Source organism: Hypanus sabinus, chromosome 11 (genome assembly GCF_030144855.1).
Source record: "Hypanus sabinus isolate sHypSab1 chromosome 11, sHypSab1.hap1, whole genome shotgun sequence".
Classification (NCBI taxonomy): domain Eukaryota; kingdom Metazoa; phylum Chordata; class Chondrichthyes; order Myliobatiformes; family Dasyatidae; genus Hypanus; species Hypanus sabinus.
In genome coordinates this window covers 50,512,753-50,527,674 of record NC_082716.1, presented here as the reverse complement: position 1 = coordinate 50,527,674, position 14,922 = coordinate 50,512,753, and the positions used below count along the sequence as shown (strand labels likewise).

General features: G+C 38.0%; 1 protein-coding gene across 3 annotated transcripts in view; it reads left to right on the top strand.

Moving 5' to 3' along the window:
* fggy (FGGY carbohydrate kinase domain containing) overlaps positions 1 to 14,922 on the top strand; it is a 302,066-nt gene that overhangs the window by 4,401 nt on the left and 282,743 nt on the right. The window lies entirely within an intron of this gene.

Here is a 14,922-nt window from a genome sequence, read left to right as displayed (position 1 = left end):
GTCTACAGCAGATGCAATCTCACTGGCTATCCACTCAGTTTTGGATCACCTGGACAATAGTAACACCTCTGTCAGGCTGCTGCTTATTGATTACAGCTTAGCATTCAACACAATCATACCCACAGTCCCGCCGAAGGGTTTCGGCTCAAAATGTCGACTACTTTTTTCCATAGACGCTGCCTGGCCTGCTGAGTTCCTCCAGCATTTTGTGTATGTTACTCGAATTTCCAGCATCCGCAGATTTTCTCTTGTTTGTTCTTATTGCCAGGCTCCAAAATTTAGGGTTCTGCATCTCCACAACTGAATCCTTGACTTCCTCACTGGAAAACCACGGTATGTGTGGATCAGAAATAACATCTCCTCCTCATTGACTGTCAACACTGGCAAACCTCAAAGACGTGTGCTTACCCCACTGCTCTACTGTCCCTACAACTACAACTGTGCGGCTAGGCACAGCTCCAACACCATCTATGAATTTGCAGATGACTCAAATATTGTTGGCAGAATTTTAGTTGGTGTCAGGGAGATGTACAGGGGTGAGATAGATCCACTGATTGAGTGGTGGTGTAACAGCTATGCAACCATGCACTCAATGTCAGTAAGACCAAGGAATTGATTGTGGACTGCAGGAATGGGAAGTCGAGGGAACATACACCAATCCTCATCAAGGGATCAACAGTGGAAAAGGAGCTGGTTCAGGTTCCTGAGTGTCAACATCTCTGAAGATCTGTCCTGGGGTCCAACATATTGATGCAGTTACAAAGAAGACACAACAGCAGCTACGTTCATTAGGAGTTTGAGGAGACTTGGTATGTCACCAAAGATGTGCAAATTTCTGCAGATGTATTGAGGTCAGCATTCTAACTGGTTAGATAACCATCTGGTATGGAGGGGCCACTGCACAGAATCAGTGAAAGATGCGGAAAATTAGCCAACTCCATTATAGGCACTAGCCTCTTTCAGCGTTGAGGACACTTTCAAAATGCGATGCCTCAAAAAAGTGGCATCGATCAGTGAGGACCCTCATTACCCAGGACATGCTCTCTCTCATTGCTATCAACAAGGAGAAGGTACAGGAGCCTACAAACGTACAACATCTTAAGAATAGCTTCTTCCCCTCTGCCATCAGATTTCTGAATCGTTAGTGAATCCATGAACCTTATTATTTCTCTCTCCTTTTTGCACTACTTATTTAACTTAATATTTTGTATATACATTGTAATTTATATTTTTTTATAATTATGTATTGCAATGCCTTTCTGCTACAAAACAACAAATTTCATGACATGGTGCCAGTGATGTTACACCTGATTCTAATTCTAATTGTGTCATTTTGTCAATAAGTATAAACACAACGAAGGCAACACGAGTGAATCTGCAGATGCTGGAAATAAATAAAAACACAATGAACATGTGTAAAAGGAGCAGTTGGCCTGTCAGTTCCTTACACACTTTCTTTCAATAAACTTATGGTTTATCTGATTGTAACCTCAGCTCTACATTTCTTGGTTACACATGAAAACCTTTCACTTGCCTGTACATCAATATTATATTCAATTCTACCTTAAAAATACTCAGTGATTCTGCTAAAACTACAATTCCAAAGATTCACAAATCTCGTGTGTGGGAAAAAAATCATCATCTTTCTTTTATTGGGGAATACTTCATTTTTCAAATAAATATAGGGTCCTCTCTACAACCACCCTTTCAAGACTCCTTAGGATCTTAACAGTTTGAGGCTCCTCATCTATCTTCCAGCTTACAGTGAGGACAAACACAGTTTCTGTCCAACCATTCCACGTAGATAACTTGTCCATTTCAATTATCCAGTTAGGTCATAGATAGAGGACTGAGTCCATCTCTGGTTATCACGTTAAGTAAAAGCTGTGAAGATGAACAGAAGTTTTACAAGAGTAGAGAATTTCCATTATGAGAAATGATTGGCTAGGATGGAGTTATTTACTTCGGAGCATTGTAGGTTTTGCTAGGTTTATAGAGAGAGGCAGAATTTACTCTCCTTAGCAAAGACATTACTAACTAGGGGCATATATTTAAAAAAAGTTGAGGAAATTTATTCTAACTGAAAAGTTGCAGTTTCTGGCAATTCAGAATAAAATACACAAAATGCTGGAGGAATTCAGCAGGTCAGGCAGCATCTATGGAAAGGAATAAAGAGTCAATGTTTTGGGCCAAGTCCAGTCATCAAGTATGTGTGTTACTGTTCATTTAAAAAGTACTTTGCTGAGCCTCTTCTATGCTGTAATATGCTATATTTGATACATTCTGTAATATTTTGATTTTAAATAGAACTCCCTTCTTTGGAGCTTTCAGTTTTCCATTTCTTGCCTCCAGGAGGTCAATTGGATCTATTTGAGGATATTCCCAAAAATGCACCTTTTGTTATGATTGTCAAGTTGCTGTCTCCTTAGCCTTGCATGGTGACTTGAAAGTAACTTGCCCCCACCCCACCCCACTGCTAAACCTGAAGGCCAAATTTGTGCCCTTTAAAAGGGAACAGTACAACAAACAAAACTATCTTAGGTTGATTATTGACCATTGTTTGAAAGATTCAAGTTAAATGGCAAACATTTACCATTCCATATGCAGAATGCTGCTTTATTGTAAATGCAGCTGATGAATTAAGTGCTGATAACAATCTGATAACAATATTTTGCTAAACAAATTTCAAAATTGCTAAACAAAACAAATTGGAGGGAAGATAATTTAATTCAGTAAAGCAGTTTCAGTTGAGTATTTATTATGGAATTTCCTCTATACCGCAGGTATATTTCTTTGTTCACAGACTGGTAAAGCTGTATTTATTCTCCATTTGTAGCTGTTTCAAGGTTGTGGTTGTTGACTCACTGCCTTTATGATCATTGTGCTTCCATAACAGTGTAAAATAAGGACCTTCAGATATTGATTCAACTTGATTTATGTTCAGGTGAAGATAATAGGTGACTTGGAGAGAAACGTGGTGTGGTTAAGATATGGATGTTCCATGATAACTTTGTTCTTTTCCTTTTCAGTGTAAAGCTTGTGATAAAGGGAGATAGTAAAGGTATAAACTTTCACACTTCCCTTTAACATAAATCAAATGAATTTAAGAAATCATGAATTTATTTTCAAGAAATACTGATCTGTTTTCCATTTGAAAGTTTCATTTACTTTAAGGCTGTAATATTTTAGGAGTGTTAATTCGGCTTATTTGTTGATCTTAGAGAGAAAAGATTTCAAAAGCTCCAACATTGCCCCAGCTTTGAATGTTCTCAATTGAGTGGGTTGAAATAAGAAATTAAACATAGATCCTCCCAGCTTATTAACTCCTGACTTGTGTATTGCCCAAACAGTACATACAAACAAGGTTTTTAGAGATCAGTGGGATTGATTTTTGTGGTGCTGCAGGGCTGCCAGCATTCTCTGATGTACAAACTTGCTTTAGGACCTTACTTTTGACTTGCAAATTGTTCACGTTACAAACAGTTCTCAGGAATGGACTCCTGTCTTAACTTAAAAGCTTTTTCTTCTTTTGAAAAACCAGACACCTCTCAGTTAGAATATTGAAAACAGCTAGGAGGACAGCAAATGTTATCACTTTACAATCTAAACTGAAGGCAGCTATTCTCATTCTAAGCAAGAGAGTCTGATGATGATGTATCAAAGTCAGACTACCTAGTATACTTGGTTCTTAAAATACACTTAGGACCATATATACTAGAGAGTATGATTAGTGAACCATTTTGAAACTACCGAAATTGATGATAATCTTTGAAAAATTCTCTCGCGTGCCATGGTAATTTTGAGAGATCATCTTTGATGAATGAATTAGTAACAATAATTATGGACTTTTTTAAGGAAAAAGGACGAGTCCTGTTTCTTATTTATGTGTATTCATTGTTTTATATGAATAAAAGTATAATAGAGACAGAAGAATAATTTTGGAAAACCTGTTAAAATATTATTCATATTAATCTTTTAAAAGAGACATGAAAAATAATCCCTTTTGTAAATAGTGTTATTATTATAACTGCTTACTGTCCAAATCATCCAAAGTTGCATGTTCTTGCAACCGTCTACCTGGCAGTAAGCCAGCATGAGACATGTCTTGTGAAAACATCTCATTGCTCACAAAATTCATTTGCTGCTTCATTGAGCAATAAAGGTAATTATTATGTATCTTTTTATCATAGGTGGGGTTTAAAGAATTGAGTGGGCGGCTCTGCTTGCCGTGTGCCAGTAAAAATTTCTGCATGCCATCTTGGGCATATGTGCGTAGGTTCACCGCCCTCACAGGTGTTTAGCTGAAGGATAGTACAGACTAGTTGGACTGCCTGAAGAAAAAAATTAAAGCAGCTGACCAACAGGAAAAAAAAAGATTTACTGTGATATATATTGCTTAAAAATGCCGAGAATAAGTATTTCCCTCGTTAATGGTTTGGTGAAACAGCTGAGTGACAATGACTAGAAATATCCCAGGATTTATTCTCCAGTCTGTGGTCTCTCAAACTTGGCATTTATGTGATGTTGGTACAAAATAGTTAAACTTAAAGTATTGCTGCATGAGGTACAAGGAAAATAACCAGATTCACACTACTGATTTCTCAGTGACCCCTGCTGGAAATGATATATTTAAATTGTTGTTGGGAAAAGAGGATGATACTTCATTTTAATATTCCCAACTTGAATAGCCAAACATCTTAGGTTTGAAAAATTCTGATTTGGCTAAGGTGCTGGTAGGTGACCAGCACTTGTGTGTTCAGCATCAAAGGAAAAGAGAGAGAAAAGAATCAGTAAGGATAAATAAAATGTATATAAAATAAACAGCAAAAATATTCAATGAAGTGCAGGTACAAAGAACTGCAGAAATGACATGTAAGAAATTAGCAACTGAATGATAAAGAAGAAATTGAGGAACAGCTTAACTGATAGTTATTCAGAGAAATTGAACATAACCCATCAAAAACAATACCAGACATTATTCCAAGAAGAAAATGTAATCAGCAGTATGTATCATAAATTCATTAGATTAAATTATTACTTCATAGTCTTTAGTCAAGGAAAACATTAAAACAGTTAAATAAGACTTTATTAAAAGTTACTTTATGAAGAAATACAGATATTACAATGAAAATTTGAGTATGTTATTGGTTGAAAAATTGACACAACGTACTGAGTCTTCAAAATAACAAACACCCCACGTAGGCAGACTGTTACAATCAGAAGGACACTATCTACAAAATGGATAAATGCAAGCATGTTGAAATCCTTTACCTGTGTTTAAAGTGGACACTGATCATTTTTCCATGTTCTTACTCTTGGTTAAGTTCTCTTACAAGGCAGGTTTTGGCTGCACCCAGTGATACATCCACTGAACAGAACACCTGCGTTAAGGACTGTAGCTTCCTTTCATGTAGTCCCTGAATGAACAGGAGTATTCATCCCAACATTAGATTGAAAAATTTTGCAGATCATTGCTACTTTGAACCATTGGAAGTCCAAGTCCTCAAGAATTTTCTCCTTGACACATGTTTGAGAAAAGTTGGAACAGTAGCTTATATCTTAACTGTATATGTACTTTGCTGATAGGCAGTCCTCCACGTTGTCTCTGAGGCCCAGCATTACTACAGTGGGGCATAAGCAAGTCATGATTGAAACTGGCCGCTGTAATCTTTTGCTGCAATACAAAATTCTAATAGGTATCAATGACAGATGTGGAAATTAAGTTACAAGCATTAGGATTTGAGTTTTATGTTCTGGGGATTAGAGTTTTTGTGCTGTCAGGAAGATTCGACTTTGTCTTTTTTTTTGCATTTTTCATGAGTTTGGAACCAATAAAGTTCTGTTTTTTTTAAAGTCAAGCCTGGTTTTGCATGGTAACAGTAGAAATATTTGAAGTATGAAAATAAATGTAGCTGCACAAACTTGAATACAACAATGCATGTAAAGTTAAAATGAATAGATTAATTCTTTCTGTTAAAATAGTGAATATACAACAGTAAAACAAATTTGCTACATATCCATCTGGTGCTATCTGTATCAGTAATTTATAACCAATTTGTTCCTTCTGAACTTTTCAATGGAAGAAGATAATCTGTTTTGGAGACACAGGGAGATAGTTACGCTCAAGGTGCAGGATGCAGGTAACTGGGTGACAGTCAGGAAGGGGAAAAGGGATAGGCAGCCAGTGCAGAATACCCTTGTGACCGTTCTCCTCAGTAACAGGTATACTCTTTGGGTACTGTTGGGGGGAATGACCTAGCAGAGGAAATCCAGAGCAGTCAGGTCTTTGGCACTGTCTGGCTCTGTGGCTCATAAGGGAAGGAGAGAGAAAAGCTGAGCTGTTGTGATAGGGGATTCATTGGTTAGGGGAACAGACAAGAGGTTCTGTGGATGAGAATGAGATTCCTGAATGGTATGTTGCCTCCCAGGTGCCAGGGTCAGGGGCATCGCAGATCGAGTCCACAGCCTTCTTAGGTGGGAGGGTGAACAACCAGAGGTCATGGTCCACATTAATATCAATGACATGATCGGAAGGGTGATGAGGTCTTGCAGGGTGAGTTCAGGGAATTAGGTGCTAAGTTAAAGGACAAAACCTCCATGGTTGTGATCTCTGGTTTGTTATCTATACCACGTGCTAGTGAGGCCAGAAATAGGAAGATCATACTATTTAGCATGTGGCTAAGGAATTGGTGCAGTAAGGAGGGCTTCAGAATTTTGGAACATTGGGCTCTATTCTAGGGATGGTGAGACCTTTACAGAACAGGTGGCTTGCACCTAAACTGGAGGGGGATTAATATCTTCGTGGGAGGGTTTGCTAGCACTGCAAGGGGGTAGAGGGGTGGGTAGTGTTTAAGCTAGAGTTGCAGTGCAATGGGAATAAGAGCACCAGAGCAGATAGTGATGGTTGTGGGGAAAATGTTATTTAGCCTACGTACAAAGTCAGGAATTGAAAGGTTGAGTATGGTGGGACTAATGTTCTGAGTTGTGTATAGTTCAATACAAGAAGTAGGAAAGGCACATGAGCTTTGGGCAGGAATCAGCATGTGGAACTATGACATTAGTGAGACTTGGTTGCAGAAGGGGCAGGACTGGCAACTTAGCGTTCTAGGATTCCGTAGCTTTGGATGTTACAGAGCAGGAGGGATTAAAGGGTGAGAAGTGAGAGAAAATGTCACAGCAGTGGTCAGGCAGGACAGACTGGAGAGCTCACCTACTGAGGCTATATGGGTGGAAACTGAGGAATAAGAAAGGGATGACCATGTTAATGGGTTATATAATAGACCACCCAACAGTTCACAGGATTTGGAGGAGCGTATTTGTAGAGAGATTGCTGGCTGTTTTAAGAAATATATTGTTCTGATAGTAGATGATTTTAATTTTCCACATATTGATTGGGACACCAATCAATTAGATGAGATAGAGCTTCTCAAGTGTGTTCAGAAAAGTTTCCTTAATCATTACATAGAAGTCCCAACTAGAGAGCGTGCCATTCTGGATTTCCTGTTAGGGAATGAAACAGGGCAGGTGACAGAATTTTGTGTAGGAGAACACTTTGGATCTAGTGATCAGAATGCCATTAGTTTCAAGATAATTATAGAGAGAGTATGGCTGGTTCTGGAGTTGAGATTCTAATTTGGAGAAAGGCAAATTTTGATAGAATCAGCAAAGATCTGGGGTGTGGATTGGGCCAGTTTTTTTTCTAGCAAAAGTGTATTTTAAGGTCATGAAATGTATACAGATTACAGAGGGTGGGACAACTGTGAAATTCATTTCCAGTGATGGCTGTCAGGTCACGTTATTAAGCATATTTAAAGTGGAGGATGGTAGGTTCTTGATTACTAAAGATGTCAAAAGGTATGGAGCGAAGGCAGGAGAATAAGGCATAAAACAAAATCGGCCTTTATGGAATGGTAAAGCAGACTTGATGGACCAAATGGTCTAATGTTGCTTCTTTGTCTTATGGTCTTGTGGACTGCGCTAGATCCAACAAAATGATTGTGAATACTACTACCAGAATACTTTCCATCTGCTATCTTCAATTCTTAAATTAATGGAGAATTTACCTGTTTGGATACATTAGTTGAATATGTTCCATTAGTATTTTCAATCTTTAAGTTGTCTCAGTACCATCTAAAATGTCATATTTTCATGCATTCATCAATGTCTTTAATTGTTCATCTGCTTGATTAAGTAATCTTGCACTTAGATATATACCGTACCATTAAATACATCTGGACTAACCTGACTCCTTGCTTGTTTATTATCCAATGTTTGTTCACTTGTTTTTCCAAGTTCACTTAGTAATCTCTTGCCAACCATTTCAGTTCTGCTTTTCTCTTTGTAAAATCAATGCTCAACTTCCCACTCCCACTGCGACAAACTTCTTTAAACACTCTACAATAACGTCAGCAAATCTGCCTGTGAAGATGTTGGTCCTTATTGGGATGCAACTATTGTGGTTTGTGCAGTTTTCATCTTCCTCAGAATTGGTCCCAAAATATTTGAGGCTAAATATCTCCTTCCTGAATGAACTGTTTCTGTGCCATTTATTCACCTTCCCTGTCCTATTTCTTTACTTACTCGGCATGGGGAACAATTGAGATATTCCAATTTTTGGTCTTGTAAGACCTCAGGCAATTAGTGTGTATTCTCTGAGCAGAAACCTTAAAAAATCCACCTGCTACACTTCATTCACCTTTTGGCATTGGCGTAGACCATGATCTCTGACAAGTCTCTCTCCCTCTGCAGAATGTTCTGTAGAAATTTAGGAACAATGCAATGGAAATGGGATCTCTGTTTGTCATCTGCATATGCATGCATTCCACACAGCTATGAAAGCTAATCTTCCTGTATTTATACCATCTGATTTTTCCAAATATCTCCGTCTGCCTCTGCTGATAATAATTAACAGGCAATCTTCCTGACCACCTTTGTGATGGCACAAATGTCACCAGCAAATAGCCTTTTATCACTGATTAGAACTATAAAATGAACTACACATCAAGGCCAGTTTAATTAACTGCTAAGTTATCTACATTATAAAAAGAGATTTAATGCTAAAAGTTAGAATTGCCCCATCGACCCAAATCACTGATTTGTTTTTTGCATGAAAAGTAATGCCTAGAAGTTGTCTTTGAACACCTTACTTGTGCAGCAGTCAGGCTATAGCATGTAAACAGGTATTGCCACTTTACACAAACATGCAAATCCATTCCTCCACACAATATAACAGCATAGTGAGACAAATTGTAAATGTAATCATGCTGTGTGTAGAGGGGAGGGAAGGGGCAGATTGCTTTCTTAGAAAATGGGCCATATTATGATTTTCATTAATGTGAAGGCACACTATCTAAGCATGCTCCAAAACAAAGCAACCTTTGGTGTTTATTTTTTTTAACTAAGTTAAGTGAGAGCAAATTTTATCCCATATGTCAATTTTTTTGGGCAGTAATTTATGAATTCTGTAAGGACTAATTTCAGTTCCTGAGTGCCAATTAGACTGGGGTTGCCTGTTATGGGTACTTAGCTGAGTTGCCCAGAAATTTACTTACATTTGATTGCATTGTTAGCTACTGTTCTGTTACATCGCTGGCATTTAGGGCATCAATGAAGGTCCACCATCTCCCTCTGGTCAAAACCAGTTTTGTTTTTCGTCTTGGCAGTGTTCAGGGCTTCCTTCATCATGCCGGTTGCTTCCCCTCGGTTTTCACTACTGTTAGTCATGTAAATGTCAGGTGGAGACTCAGGAATATCGTCATTCCTGTTTCCGTAACAATTTTTTTTCAGCCCTGAGCTGAAATGCGAACCCAGAGGACCAATAGACCACTCTTAGTCTGACTTCTACCCTTTGACCTGTTTGACCATACCAAGAGTCAAAGCACAAGGTCCTGACTCAAGCCAACATAAATCTCTGGGTCATTGAAGCATGCAAGCCTCCAAGCCCTAAGACAAGGTTGTGGATTCTCTTGGAAGATTATTTTAGTGTTGTGTAAGTAAAAGTCAACCACATCAGGGTTGCAAGAGTGATTGATACACAAAAAAAAACTCTCAAGATAAAATTTTGGAGAGATGTAAATTAGCCTAGAAACATCAGTTATTGTACTTTGGAAAAATATCCAGTTGTCTAACTAAAATTTTATATTTTGCTGGAGCAAAATGCAATAACTGATGTTTCTAGACAATTCTGCATCATTCCGAAGTTTTTTTTTTGACAATTTTGGTTGTGAATCACCCTTACAACCCTAATGTGGTTGACTTTGGAGTAATGCAGAGTTACAGTATTTATGTTGTCCTGGCTATCATACTAGAACAATGTTGTCTTTGGGACACTTGGTTGGTATATAATTGTGCTTATTGGAGGTCTTCCTTGCTTGGCAAAATTCCAATTAACCTGCTGCTCTCTCTCCCATAATGCTCAATAATTTCCAAACCAACTACTATCCCGTGATCCACCTGGCCCACTGAAAATATTGATCATTGATTAGAATGGTCAATGGCCCATCTGATCTTAATTCTAAAATTCCCAATGTACCCCTTTAAAATAAATAGTTTATTGATATGCTCCCTTCAAACAATGCTGCCTTATTTTCCTTGTTCCTGCTTCATGGTATACAAGTATGAAGCACAAGGCTCCTTTTCCAACAGTGCAGATCTGATTTCCCACATCCACTCTTTTAGCCACAGCATAAATTGGATTGCCTACAAAATTGTGCAACTCTGGGCCTCTGGAGGAAGTGAAGTCTTCTGTAAAGGGACAATGGCCAAAATAATTGTTGCCATTCAAATGACATACAAAAATTTCTGTGATTTTTTAAAAAAAATTAAGAATAGCTCTTTACTAGTTATACTTAAATATTCATTTCTACCAAAGCAATACCATGACTACTCAGAACATGCCCTCTTTTCATCACTACCATCAGGGAGGAGGCACAAGAGCCTGTAAATCCACACTCAACATTTTAGGAACTTTCTTCCTGTCTGCCACTAATTGTGAATGTTTCATGAACCCATGAACATGGCCTAGTTATTGCTCTTTTGCACTATGTAACTTCTCGTAATTTGTTATGTCTTTCATTGTACTGCTGCCACAAAACAACATGTTTCATGACATGTCAATTGTAATAAACCTGATTCTTATTCTGACAAGAGTGTTCGACAAATGGTTAACATATTCATTTAGGGAAGTATCCATATTTCAGTGGCTGCAGCTGGTGCGTAAGAAAATAAATTTCATGACAACATCCAAAAAGCTGCAGAGATTAATTTAGAAAATCCTTATTTTTTTATAGAACATAGAAATTTACAGTACATTACAAGCCCTTCGGCCCACAATGTTGTGTGGACCGTGTAACCTACTCGAGAAACTGACTAGAATTTCTAAGCTTCATGTACCTATCTAAGAGATCTCTTAAGTGTCCCTATTGTATCCACTTCTACCACTGCCACTGGTAGTGAATTCCAGGCACCCACCACTCTCTGTGTGAAAAACTTACCCCTGACATCATCTTGGTACCTATTTCCAAGCACCTTAAAGCTATGCCCTCTCGTGTTAGCCATTTCAGCCTTGCGGAAAAAAAGCTGGTCATCCACACAGTCAATCCTCCTCAACGACTTAGACACCTGTACCAGGTCATTTCTCATCCTCTGACACTCCAAGGAGAAAAGGCCAAGTTCACTCAGCCTTTTCTCATAAGGTACGCCCTCCAATCCAGGCAACATCCTTGTAAATCTCCTCTGCACTCTCTCTATTGTATCCACATATTTAGTATTCCTGTAGTGAGGTGACCAGAACTGAACACAGTACTCCAAGTGGGGTCTGACCAAGGTCTTATATTCACTTATTTTTTATGAATTAAGTACAAAATTAAAACATAACTTGTCTTCTAAAAATCAGGAGCTCATTATGACAGTTCACTGTTGCAAATAATAAATAGTTGTATGAATTGGGTCTAATTTATTTCTGTCCTCCAAATGATCTGATTGATACATTGTCTTCCATTTGTGCATTCAGATTTAAGTAGTTTTTAATGATAACTACCCAACACTGAAAAAAGTCACAGCACCAAACTGTTACATTACTTGAAAAGCTCATTGTTGACATAAGAGGTTCACAGTTGCCATGTATGTAGCTTTCGAGTTTCAGCCAAAACTACTAATTGAGATTATTTTGAAAAAGTTGGACTTGGAAATTCTTTCTGGAACTTATTGATTTCCAAACAAGGGCAGAAGCAGAAATGTCTGTGAGAGGTTTTATTTCCAATGCACAACACCATTCCTGGGTTCTGTCCATAAATGAGAAGCTCTGTGTTTGAGATGGCCTAGTATGGATCCAACATTCTGAACTTTTATTAGTGCCACACTGTTTTTATGTTATGCAGTAACATTTCATATGTATAACTGACAATGCTCTTTGGTCTGTAGTAGGAGTGATATCACTTGTTGAGCAACAGGAAACAATTTCGTATTTTGAAAATACTCTGCACTCCATCCTTTGAAATCTTAAAGGAGTGACTTCAAAACATAGATTGGAGTTTAAAGAATTTTGGTTTTGTTCCTTCAATAGTCTATGTGTCACTTTTGCATGGCAGTTATTTTCAGTACCTCAGTCTGAATGCCACTAGATAACTGGATTTCCAAGGTAAATGTAGCTGTTTGGCTATCAGGCTTTGGCTTTGGCATCTTGTGCATTGCCATCGTGTGTCACCAGCAAACCACGGAAGTAAATCAAAAGTAAAATACTGCGGATGTAGAAAATGTGGAAATGCTCTGAAGTCAGGCAGCATCTGTAAAATTAAAAATAATTAATATTTCAAGTTGATAAACTCGCTTTAGTTTGACCATCAACTTACAACTTTAACTCATTACTTTTCTCTTTTTTTTCTTTACTTGATGTGTTGAGTATTTCAGGAATTATTTGTTTATGAATGGAGTTGAGATTAGGGTGAAAAGAAGCACAAGTAATGGAGGGTGATCAGAGTTGTGAATAGGTACCAGGGATTTAGCAAGGGAGCAGTGAGGAAGCAGGTGAAACCGTGAGAAGATAATGTGTTGAATAGCAAGGAGATAGTGGAGGACAGAGAGATCTAAAATAGTTATCCATCTAAAACATGACAAAAATTTGATTATGTGTGGTCAAAATAAAACATGCCTCTTGAGATTAGTTCTCCGAAGCAGCGTGGATTGTAAATTTGACCTTCTCTGCTAGGATTTGCACCATCAATCTACCCTGTTTTTTTCATGTTACAATGAATTTGCAGTGAGCTGTGAAGCACACAGTAACCTCCAAGAAATACTTTAAAAGGATAAACAGTCCAGTTTTTATCACTTCCCAATTTTTATCAATACACCATAGAAAGCATCCTGTCTGGGTGCATTACAGCTTGGTATGGCAACAGCTCAGCTCATGACCACTAAAAAAACTGCAGAGTTGTGAGCACAACTCAGTAAATCAAGGAAACCAGCGTCCGATCTACGGACACTGTCAGTACTTCTCGCTGCCTTAGAAAGGCAACCAGCATAAATAAAGACCACGCCCACAGTGGCCGTGATCTCTTTTCCCTTCTCCCATTGGGCAGGAAATATTGAAGCCTGAAGGCGCATACCAAGTCTCAACGGCAGCTTCTACCTTGTTGTTATATGATGATTTGAATGATTCCCCAGTATGATAAAATGGGCTTTTGATGTCAAATCAGAGAGAATCTGCAGATGCTGGAAATCCAAGCAACACACACAAAATGCTAGAGGAGCTCAACAGACCAGGCAGCATCTATTGAAAACAGTACAGTTGACATTTTGGGCCAAGATCCTTCAGCAGGACTGGAGAAAAAAAGATGAGGAGTTGAGATAATGGTGGGGCGAGGGGAAGGAGAAACACAAGGTGACAGGTGAAACTGGGAGATGGAGGGGTAAAGTAGAGAGCTGGGAATGATATCACAATTTACATTGTTAAGTTCTTACACATTATTCTTCTGCCTACACTTTCTCTGTATCTGTTACACTTTATTCTACATTCTGATACTGTTTTATCTTGTACTACCCCTGTGCGCTGTGTAATAATTTGATCTATATGAACAGTATGCAAGCTAAGCATGTGACAACACTAAATTCCAATTTCAAAAGCGCTCACTGAGGTAAATGCCTTTCCTTTTCCAACACTCACTTCTAACAGGTCTCAATTCAAAAAGATTTATGGAGTCCATTAACTGTGATGTCACCAATCTGGCTGAGCAGCCAGTCACAAAGAAATTTCAGTCAGCACATTGAAAAGCAAAATGAATAATTGATTAACTTTTAATTAACTGTAAAATATTATACTACTATGAACAGAACATACATATGGTTATCGTGGAATATAAAATATCATAAGTAAATATTTAAAGTTTCATTTTAAAATCACTTTGCGTAGAAAATGGATTGTACAGAGGTTTGTCCTTGTGAGTTTGTGGATTTATTTTCATAAAAATAAAATATAATTTAAACTTAGATTTATCAGATGGATCATGTCTGTGAATTTTGTTCTCATTCCTTCATGCACAGATCAATCAATGTGTAATGCATGCCTCGGCAACAGTTAGTTACTTTTACTGATGCCTGTATAGTCCATGCCAACCAAACAAATCATTCATCTATGACTAAGCTTTGAAAGCACCTAATAGACTTAATCATTATTACTTAAAGGAAAGGTATCAATAGCACCAATCCTCTGCTTACAACACAGTAATTTTATACACAGTAATTTTACAGTACAGTTGATAATTATATTTGCCTTGTATAACAGATGAACATTTATTTATCATATATAGGCATCCATTAGTCTCGTGAGATCATGGATTTGCGCCTTGGGAGGTTTCTAGGGCGCAGGCCTGGGCAGAGTTGTATGGGAGACTGGCAGTTGCTCAAGCTGCAAGCTTTCCCCTCTCCACG